At 36.3% G+C, this 12,142-nt stretch overlaps 1 pseudogene; it reads left to right on the plus strand.

Annotated features, from left to right (window-relative positions):
• Nucleotides 1-873: 873 nt before the first annotated feature.
• LOC150053035 (small nuclear ribonucleoprotein G pseudogene) lies at nt 874-1,086 on the plus strand (annotated as a pseudogene).
• The last annotated feature ends 11,056 nt before the right edge of the window (nt 1,087-12,142 follow it).

Consider the following 12,142-nt stretch of genomic DNA (forward strand, 5'->3'; position numbering starts at 1 on the left):
ATATATACAATATATCAGATAACAAGGTGAAATACTGTAACAATATGAGATAACCAAGGGACATAAAAAGAGATGAGAGATAACATAGTACATTAAGGACAACAATCACTCATTATATGGCTTTTGTTTCTATATTCTGGAGGTCCTTTCATTTAGCATCATACTATATGGCCTTATGTATCTAGGTTTTGTTCTATTGTAAATCTCTGCTAGGAGAACCCAAGGTTTCTACTGATTATGACAAATAAGGGAAACCATTGAGCCTATGTTCCTTTGAGTCTGGCTTATTTCATTTAATATAATTTTTTTCTAAGTCTTTCCTTTTCTTTACAAATGGGGCAATGTCATTCTTTCTGACAGCAGCATAGAATTCCATTGTGTATAAATACCACATCTTGTTGATCCACTCAGCAACTAAGGGACATCTGGATTGGTTCCATATCTTTGTTATGGTGAATAGTGATGCAATGAATATCATTGTGCTAATGGATTTAATATGTCTTGTTTCTGGACAATTGGGTAAATGCCAAGTAGTGGAATTGCTGGGTCATAGAGGAGCTCTATGTTTAGTCTTTTGAGGAACTGCCATACTGTTTTCCATAGTAGTTGAATGAGTTTGCACTCCCACCAACAGTGTAGTGGTGATCCCTCCTGGCCACATCCCCTCCAGCATCTGTTGTTATTGAATTTCTTGATCATGGCCATTCTAATTGGAGTGAAGTGGAATCTTAGAGTTGTTTTGATTTGCATTTCTTTTATGGCCAGAGATGTTGAGCATTTCTTCATGTCTATAGGCGTTTTTATTTTTTTTAAGATTTTAGTAACATTGATTTTTCAATATCAAATTTTTTAAAAGGATATGGTACTCACCCTCCCAAGCTAAAAAATTTTATGGACAAGAAGCTATCATTGAAACTAAATAGTGGCAGACATGTCCAAGGAATATTGCGTGGATTTGATCTATTTATGAATCTGGTAATAGATGAATGTGTGGAGATGGCTACTAATGGGCAAGAGAACAACATTGGGATGTTGGTTATTCGAGGAAATAGTATCATCATGTTAGAAGCCTTGGAACGAGTTTAATAATGAAAACTCATCGGAAATCTGCATCCCCTCTCCAAAGAGACTAATGTACTATATAAAATTTGGTCATGTATGTACATTTTTATAGTTGACTTTTTTTCAATAAACTTTGGCAAAAGCAAAAAAGGATATTATAATTTGTAAATTGTTTTTGAGCGAGGTGAATTTGGATGTAATGTGCCCAATGGATTGTCATGTAATCAAATAATAGAAGAATCCCCCAAGTGCAAAGTTTATTAGTGTGGTTCAAGCAAGTGCTGGTGAGGTAGGGAGGGCAGTGAAAAAGAAACAGGATTAGGAAATGTAGAAACAGGATACATTTGTAAACAAAATGAAAATATCACTTAGGACAGTGCATTTAAGGTAACAATGGGATCTAAACAGAAATGTCAGATAGGTACAAGTGATAGTGCATGACTGGGAAGATTAAAAAAACAAAAAGAAAAAGAAAGAGAAATATTGCGGTAGCTTTTAAACACAATTATTGGAAAAAGAGTATTCCATTGACTAACTGTTGCCATGCCATCTCTTGTGTTTGAAAGATCTAATCAAACCCTGAGTTTATTAATTCTATGAATCACCTGCTGAAAGGCAAATTAAAACTTATTAAACAATTTAAAAAATGGTGCAATGAGTTTATATGTGAGCCAGGCAAAGCCTCTTTGTCCCTCATTGTTTAGCAAGATTAACAGAGAACCAGGGAAGAAAAACTGAAAACCCAGGTGGAAGACATGATGAGTTATGCAAAAGGGTGTTGGTATGTGCACAAGGTTGTGCTTATATTCCTATGTCATTTATACTACAAGTTACAGATTTACTAGGTGCTTGTCCAATTTTAGTACTCTAGATATATTAATATGTTAAATATTTGCTGGAACAACTCTGTGGAATCGCTACTATGAACAGTATTCACATGTTGCAAATAACAAAGTTAAAGATGAAGCAACTTAAAAAAAATGTTACGTAAAAATTGTTGTTTTGAGCAATCTACCTAGCCTCTTTCAATGAGGTTTAGTCTCACTCCAGAATCCTTGAAGTTAACTAATATTAAGATTTTAACTAACTTTGAGATTTTATTAACTTAGGTTTGTGGCAAAAAAATACTATAATGAAACCCACTAAAAACTATATATATATATATATATATATATTTCATATATAATGAAATAAATGTGGGAGAGGGGATTAAAAAAAGGTGTAATAAAGGGGATGGATTTGATTAAAGTACTTCCTATGAATACTTGGAGAACTCTTCATGAAACCTCTTTATACAAGTAAGGGTATCAATGTATGGGAATTAATGCACCATCTATCTGGCAAATGTCATGTAACCCTTCTATTAATTACAATAAAAATATATGAAAAAATAAGCAAAAGAATTAAATGAAGAATGTAAATTCTATAGCAATAGCTATTAGCACCTAATAACTCTGTGCAAGCTTTTAAATAATATTTTAAATCATTATTGTATTGAATATACAGTAGCTATTATATGCATGTACAGCAATTAATGATATCATTTATGTTTCTTCTCTAAACTTGAGTTTCTTCCACATCTATAGGAGTTATGCATTTATCAGCAGTGATTACTGGCTTACTGGTTTGATTGGCAAGGCAAAGATGCATTAATATACAAATTGAAAATTAGATGATCATTCTGTCAACAGGGCATGGCAACAGGGCATTGCAACAGGGCAACCTAACTGCAGCATTCTGTGTCTCCTCGTGCCAACTACTACAGTCAGGGTCTTGGTCCAGGTAACTACAGGTCTTGGCCAAAGCCTCCAGGCTGGCCTAAGATAGGCACAGCTGACAAAAACAGACCCAGCGCCTTAGGAGCAGTCCCAGAGACAATCAGGCCAACTAAATGCCAAAAATCATGCCAAGTCAGAACATTCTCTTGTATCTGTCAACTCCACAGGTGGGCAATGAACCGACATGCTCTGCTAACATGTGGCAAGTTTCCAAACCCAAAGCATCTCCTCCAATTGAGAACCAATTAGGCTGAAAGTACTTAACGATTAAATCCCTCCTCTTGGTATGTCCACAGTCCTATAAAATTCCAACTGATAATTGCAGTGAGAGGAAAAGACATCAAATTTAACTGTGCTTATAAAACCCAAATCCAATGGCCCTCAGGCTAAGGGATGGATTATTATAATTACTCATTGAATACCTTTTGTATTCTGCACCACACCCTCTCCCCATGCCCACCCACAGAGATAATGGGAAACACATAGTGCTGCAAAGGAAGCCCTCTATTCCACTGAGTTCAAATTCAGGTACCTATGTTAAAAGGCTAATCTTTACAAAATTCAATTATTCTAAATTGTATTTCTATTTGGCTTGAGACTGACTTTCTCTGAGGTCTTTTACAACACGTGCATCTCCTGTAATCCTTTCATCTCTGCTCTCCACATCCTGGGTACTTTCTCAGCATAGTGACTTCTCCTTATTCTTATGTTAGCCACAAGGTTGGTGGAAAGATTCTTAGAATGATATAATACAGGGTTGGTACCTCCTGTGATTTTCTAGGAAAGACATAGCCATAACAAAAATCCTAAACCTTCATGCAGGCCCCGGTCCCTCTATGATTTAAATTGTTCTGAGTCCTCAAAATATTACAAATGATTACAGAAGAGAATATACTTACAAGGCCAATACTGTTTCAGAGATCTCTAGCTAAAAGTGATAACTTTTTTTCTATTCTGCCTTCACTGGAGTCTACATAGATGTCAACTCATCAGAGTTACTACAGCATCTTTTAAAAAATACATTCTACATACAGAAACACAGTATGGCCATACATACTGTGCACATATATATCCTAAGCATAGAATCTTCAGATCACCAACATCAAAATCATAGAACTACAGTAGCTAATACAATAACCTTTTCTGGGACCCATCCATTGACAACCAAATTACAATGTCTTTGGAGAAAGGAAATTGATTCAGTTAGACAAGTTGGATGCTCACTATGTTGAAACCCAACTCTTCAAATATGTAAGGAATATATTTCAGTGAAAGAAGAGAAATTTGCAGCCAAATGACAGATTTTTTTTATGTACCTGATAACTACACTCAATGTATAGACATTGGTCCTTTATTTTGTTGGAAATTCTCAAATATTTCACTTTAGAAATGAAGTTCCTAGTGAACATAATACATAATTTCTACATTTTGCTGTTTGGGAGATAATCTTTGTACATGAATGAAAGCCAAATAGTAATAGAATTAAGTTCCTGGAGCTGGGTAACAGTGGCTTACATCCATCATCCTAGCTAGCAGGAGGTTGAGATCTGAGGATTGCAGTTCAAAGCCAACCCAAGCACCAAAATCCATGAGACTCTTATCTTCAATTAACTACCAAAAAACCAGAAGTAGTGATATGGCCCAAGGGGTGGGATGGTAGCCTTGAGCTGAAGAGTTGAAGGATAGTGCCCAGGCCCAGAGTTCAAGTACCATGACCAACCAAAAAAAAAAAAAAAAAAAAAGAAGAAGAAGAAGAAGAAGAAGAAGAAGAATTAAGTTCCTAGGCTGTTCTAAAGAATTATTATTCAAAATAATCACAAAATAGTTTCTTAACATAATGCAGAGTAAAAGTTCCTGATATGAGCAGAGTAAGTCTGAATTTGATTTGTTTTTATTCATTCCTTAGTTCAATTTACAGATTCATTTGTTCATTTTCCAACTAACAACTATTTCTTGAGTGCTTAGCATTACTGGTCTAACTGCTTAAGGATAACAAAATACACAAAGTTTTTCCATTGTATAAACACTGCTCACTAATTTACTCATTATTTATTTTTCAAAAAAATTAGCAAATAAAATACCTCTAGGCAATTAGGCCAGGTACTCTGAAGAATATTTAGATAAATGCTGCATTGATCATGTTCCTGATCAACTTTCAACATAGCTGAGGTGTCCAAGTTCAAGATGATTTATTCTAGTAGCAGGAAAAATAAAGTGAATTGCTAAACTGAAGTATGGGATTGCTTTGGATTGAGGCTTCCTGAAAAGGAAAGACTTTGAGAAAACCAGAACTGAGGCATATTGCAGCCAGGGCAAACATCATACCTAACTGGACTCACAGTGTTCTCAGTTCTCATGGTTGGTAGTGTTCTGACATCCTATACTCAAAAGAATTGAGACTGCAATGTTTCAAATTTATCAAAAGAAAAGTTGGTGCCCTTAGTTTCTCCATAGGCATGAAGTAGGAATATTGTTCAATATTCTCTTCTAAAGTAGCAAAGAGGAAGTGGTGCTTTGGCTCACTGTGGTAGAGATGTAGCCTTGAGCTGAAGAGCTCAGGGAAAGTGCTCAGGCCCAGAATTCAAAGTTCCACAATTGTCAAAAAATAAATAATTAAATAAATAAATAAATAAAATAAAGTAGCAAACTGTAGGAGTACAGAACAAGAGATTACAGAGAGACTTGGAAATCATTCTTAGATATTACAATTGCAAAGCTAACTGGACTCTTCTCCAACTCCAGAGCAGGGAAATGGAAAGTATTCACCAAGAATTAGTTCAGAGTTACTTTGGACCAGCAATTTCTAAGCGTTTTCTATTATATTCCTTTCAAAATGGGGATATATAGGTTAGTCTTTTCTTGTTTCACCACAGTATAATTTCTAAGTGTATCAGATAACCTTTATTTTCAGCACATAACTTTTGGGATGAGAAGGAGCCCTCTCTAGACTGGTATTACCATAATACTTTAGACTTCAAACCTGATGCCACTGTCATAAATTGAAGACAAAGCAGACTGTGAGCATGATAGAATTGTTAGCCACACATATTTGTGACTGCTGAACACTAGCCCATCAAACATAGTTTTCACACTCTAACCCTGGGTTTAACTATGTGACTTGTTTTGACCAACTGGAAATAGTTAAGATCACAGAATTTTGAAAAAGTGCTAATGGGTTTGTGCTTTGTCTCTTTGATTCCTGCCCCTGCCATGGGAACCTATCAGCACCTCTCTTCTGAGGAAAATACAAAATAGGAGAGAAAACAGTTGTTCTAGATGAACCTGTACTAGAATGGCCCCTCCCCAGTCAACTTGCCAGATGACTTCAAATTACTGAGCAAACCCAGGCAAAATGCATTGAACTTGGCCCAGAGTTTCAGAGCCATTCAACTACCCATAGATCCATGGGAAATAATAGCCACTACGTACATCAGAAAGCAAGAGTAAACTGATGAGACCACTTGTGAAATGGGATCCATGTGCTGTCACAGCACCACAAAATCCTTTTAAAGACATGCAATTGAGGCAAATAAAATCAGCTAACTGATTTTGTCTTTTCAATGGTGGCCGTAAGATTGCAGCCAAATGAGCATCAATAAATTTACAAACAGATAAAATAATAGTAAAGAAGCTACTATGAGCATGAGAAGTTGTCAAGTCAGTATCTGAACAGCCTTGATCAGAGTTGTGATTATTCTATCAGCACTCAGCTCAGGCTCACTACAAACAAAGCCTGGGGAGACCATTTATTATTTCAGAAGATGTTTGGTTTAATGGCATCTCATAACTACATAATGATTCAATAAAATCACACTTTTTATGAATGCGAGTGGTTCTTCATGGAATTAGAGACAGATGATCTATGAGACCTCCGAAGAAAATGCTAGCAATAACCTAAGGTAAGCTGGTAGGCTGGAGAGAGGTGACCAAAACCTAGTCCTTTATCTGCCTAACACTTTCAGTAATTCCATGGAAACTTGAGTGATACCCCTACAAAGTCAGAAGACCAGATCTGTGAAAATCGACACCACCAGCACCAGCACCAGCACCAGCACAAAGGCTAATGTTGATTGTGTGCCTATTCTAACATGTCAGATAATGTTTTCATTTTGCCTTCACAATCTGTCTTATGGATTCTCAACAACCCTCCAATGTAGGAAAATACACTTTTCTCACTTTACAGGTGAGTAACTGAATCTTTTCTATCCAAACTCACTCAGATCTGTCAGCTGGGACACACTGGAGCTAAAGATGAAAAAGAAATGGTTTCTGTCATCAATGAAATCATTCCTTGGTTTTGACTGGTATATATAAATTGTTTCATTGTTTTATTGTGATAATTCTATCTATGCTTTGGATTCTACTCATCCTATTTAATACCCTTACTTCTCTGGTTTTTTAATTTTTTATTAAAGAATCTATTAACATTGATTTTTACATCATATTTCAAATGACATGTTTAACAAACAAGTATTCAAGAAGGGAATCTCTATATACAATTGCTGACACTTAAATTTTAGAACATAATTAAAATTAAGCTGAGGGTTTGTATGTCATAGATACATATTAATCTATGTAATAAACACAACCATATGATACCGCCTTACCCCAATTAGAACGGCCAATATTCTGAACTCAGACAATGACAGATACTGGTGGGGTTATGGAGAAAGAGGAACCCTACTGAACTGCTGGTGGGAATGTAAACAAGTTTGGCCACTCTGGAAAGCAGTTTGGAGGTTTCTTAAAGAACTGAAAATAGACCTTCCCTACAATCCCGCCATACTACTCCTGGGCATCTGTCCTGAACATCATAACCCAAGGACACCTACTCAGCTATGTTCATCTCTATTCCTTTTTTTTTTTTTACAAATACTAATAGGTTTCATTATTCTGCTTTCATACGTGTATGCAATGTACTTTGGTGGAAGACACCACCTACCTAAAACATTATGTTATTTTGCTTCTGTTCTTGGGATATGTGCTATCTGTCTAATGCTGATTTAGGTTTGTTATGCTGATAACAATAATTGTTAATGAATGACAAGATAAGTGAGAAAATAAATGAATAAAAGGATAAATGATTGGGAGGAGGTAGGGGAGGGAAATGGGGACAAAACATGAGAAGATATATCAATGTGTGAGAAGCAATGCACCTACTATCTGGTAAATAGAATTGTATCCCCTTTATACATTAAAATTTAAAAATATGTAAATTTTTAAAGAAAGGATAAATGAATAAACAAATGAGTAGGATTAGTAAGAAATTAACAGTATCAATGGCAGAGCCAAGAAGATTGAAGAAAGATGATAAGAAGGGAATAAGATGTTATACTTTTTTATACTAATAAAAATAGCAATTCCTATATAGTCTTCAAGAAAGAAGCTAGCAAGGCAGAATTTCAGAAAGACATTTAAAGGATATCATTTTTTTGCATCATTAGTATCAAGGCAAGTAGCTTATTTGTATAGACAAGTATGACTTGTATCCTAGAGGCAGAAGGTAAAATACAAGAGGGAAAGGAGGTCAGCAAAATGAGGTGGCAACCTGGGAGTTTGCTGCTAAGAAAGTTACACCAGGTCAGGGTCAAAATGGGCATACGGTAAAGAATTTTTCTTGACTATACCTGCTTCCATATTCTCTGACTATAATTAGCAAGCATATCTGAGCATTTCATTATGTCCACACACACTGTGCCAAGCCCTTAGATATATTGAATAATTTACTCCCTGTAACCATGCTCTATCATGCTCTATCAGTATCATTCCTTCCTTTTTACAGAAGAGGAACTGGAAATGACCATGCCTACAAAAAATGCTATAATGTAAGACCCCAAATGTTCTCATTTTTCTGTAGTAGGTGAAACAAAACTTCCAGACCACTGAAGAAAAAGAGAATTTCTCCTTCTTGACTTTCCACAACATTAAAGAATAAACTGTCCAACACATTTTTTGTTGGTTACGAGGCTTCAACACAGGACCTAGGTGTTATCTCTGAACACTTTTGTGCAAGGCTTGAGCTCTATCACTCTGAGCCACAACAGCACTTACAGTTTTCTAGTGATTAATTGGAAATAAGGGTCTCATGACTTTCCTACCCATCAAATCGTGATTCTCTGATTTCAGCCTCCTGAGTAGCTAGGATCAAAGGTGTGAGCCACTGAGCCCAGCCAATACCTTTCTGAAGAAGATCATTACCCTATTGCAGACATGCCTACCTACCAGATTGACTTGAATGATCATAGCAACATCATTGGTCCTTTTCTTTACTTTCTGAAAAATAAAGATACCTTTAACTTTGATTACATGGGTACAACATTCTGAACACAGTACTAAAGAGAAATAAAGGCCATTCTAACTGGGCTCTAGTAGAATCTTACTGTTGTTTTGATTTGTATTTCTTTTACATCCAGAGATGTTTAACATCTCTTCTATGTCTACTGGCCATTCTTCCTTCTTCTTAATTGGGTTGTTGATCATTGGAGGATTTGTTTTGGTAAGGTTTAATTTTTTTGAGCTCCAAGTATATTTTCTAAGTATTTGAAACAGAAAGAACAAAAGAGGATATTCTTAGGAGAGGATCACAAGGGCTCAATAGTCATATGATCACATAAAATGATGCTTATTGAAATAAACTCCAAGAAATGGAAACTATTTTTTATTGAACTGTTTGCGATTCTTTTTTTTTCTTTTTGTTTTTCTTTGGCTTATTCTCTTTCATCACTGTTTTTTATTTCTGTACCCTTTGTCTTATATATAAGTTTATATGATATGGGGAGGGAGAAATCACAGAAACAATGGGAAAAAGAGTGAACAAATTCAGCAATGATACTCACTAGATACTATGTTGGAAATGAACTATACAACTTGGGGGGAAATGAAGTCTAGAGCAGAAAAAACTGTGATAGAATGAGAGAAGGAGTGACACTGTTCAAAAAGAAATATACACACTACCTGACCAATGTAAGTGTAATCCTCTATACATCATCATCTTTGCAATAAAAATTTTAATGTAAAAAAAAGAAATAAAGCAACAGTGCTTTTCTTGTCCCGATCAATTCCATTATTCTTTTCCATCCTTAATCATTATCCAAATAAAATATAGTACTTTTTATATATCACACTGTAGGATTGGTTGAGAGTTTGTTTTCCTCCTATATGACATAATCCATATGATAGACATATTATCAAGAAGGATTTGGAGTAAGTCCTACCTGTACACACAGCTGGATACTATTGTGATTATTAAAGAATTCCTCCATATCCAAGGAGACAGAAAAAAAGTCAAGAAGCCAACCTGGAGCATCTGTATTAGGTTCATTTTCTCCTGGATTGTCCATATAAGTCTCACTAAACATTGTTAACTTTATCGAAGTTTAATACATTTACTTTTAAAAGTCTTAAAAACAAGTGTTGCAAGTCACTTCAAGCTTTCAAAGTTCTCTAATTTTCATTTAAAACTGTGTATTTTCTCCCTTTAAGATATTGACACTATACAAAAGGAAATGTACTCATTACCCGACTCATGTAATTTTAAAGTACATCAACTTTATCAAAACATAAACTAATTCTTAAAGACATTTTAAGATAGAAACATTCTAAACAAAAATTCATGGTATAATAAAGCTGAGAAGATCAACGTGGAATATACACACTCTATTAAAAGAAGATACTGAAGCAATGGGAGGAAGACCAGCAATGTTCTACAAAGGACAACAGAATATAATTGCTGTGCATTCCAGATAACCAGTGTCACAGTTTAAAAGTTAGGCAGTGAAGAGATGGCAATGACTATTCTGGACCAAGGCAATATGAACAGATAGTCAACCTGGGTAAGGTGAGATGCCCCCCCCCCCCCCCCCGGCAGGGTCTGACTTTTAGAAATAAGACTCCTGTTACCACCTGTGGTGATAGGGCTTAGCACAGAGATTCAAGTGATTAATGACAAGAGGCCACAAAAGGCAAACTAGAGAGGAAAGGAAAAGAAACACTTGCTTTAAGCCCCAGAGACAAGAAAAATCATGATTCCTTCAGGTACTGAATGAAGCTCTAGTGACAGGAATGTAATAGGAAGTGAGAGGATAAGCTAAGAGAGGTCACCAGAGAAGTGGGTAGAGCCCTGGTTATGATCATGGCCACAAGCAGGAGTCTGGCCTTTAAAAACAAGCTAGGAAAGGCTTTTAAAAACTGAGTAACATGAGTACTTGTATATTTTAAGAAGGCTTTGTGTGACAAGAATAGAGTGAAGCGGTAGAGGGACAGGATGACAGCCTATGGATAGGAAACCAATGCTTGCTTTTCCTATGTCATGAAACAGACTCAAGTAAGTCATTGTTCTGCACTTCACCTGCTGCTCAAGTCTTTTATTCACATCTATATTCCAAAAAAACAGCCTCAGGGTCAACTCCCCCAGCAGAAATACAATCATATGGGAACAATGGCTGGTTTCTATTTAATGGTGGTTTCCTTTCATGCTTTCAGAATGCCTTCTCATGCTCCATCAAGCCAGCCAGCCACCATTGCCTTCTGAGACAACATGCCCAGATTTTATGGCTCTGACTAGTTGTCTAAGACCTTCGACTGCCACCCCTGTAACGGTAAACATATGTTTTCTGCTCTCTCTACATACTCTGCCTAGTGTCACAAGTTGTGGCTCACCACAAAGGAGCAAGGTGATAGAAGATGTCTGGAATGTTTGGTATAAACACAGCCACAGAAAAGGTCTTGGCCATCTGTGATAAATAATATGTTTGTCATCTGTCAGGGAAAGTAGAAAGGAGGGAGGTATATCTCGTGCACACACACGCATATGTGCATGTGAGTGTGTGTGTGTGTGTGTGTGTCTGTGTCTGTGTGTCTGTGTGTGTCTGTGTGTGTGTGTGTGTGATCTCTCCGAGATCAAAATAGGCTTATTTGAAGCACTTGCCGGCAGAAGTCACTTTTTTCATTGGCACACACTTTAAAAATGCAAGGGCTCTTAGAATGCAAATGTTTGTTAAATGGAAGAGACAGTGTTGAGAATTCTGTTCATGCCTTTCTGAAGTGACTGTGTCCCGAAAACTCTTACTGTTGCTTTAAATTGGTGCACCTCTTCTCATTGTTCCATCATCACTGCCAGATATACATGTGCCTTCTCTACTCTCTCACCCATGCCTCCCTCCAAGAAGAGAACAAAAAATGTGAGAAGGGCCTTTGGGACAGTGACCCACACAACTTAGATACGAGTAGACCAAGAGACTAGTAATAACCTTAGGAGTTTTTCATAAGACTATGCATACTGTAGAAAAGAAAAGAGAAATGCT

Source organism: Megascapheus bottae, chromosome 16, assembly GCF_031878675.1.
Source record: "Megascapheus bottae isolate mThoBot1 chromosome 16, mThoBot2.hap1, whole genome shotgun sequence".
In the NCBI taxonomy this organism is placed as follows: Eukaryota; Metazoa; Chordata; class Mammalia; order Rodentia; family Geomyidae; genus Megascapheus; species Megascapheus bottae.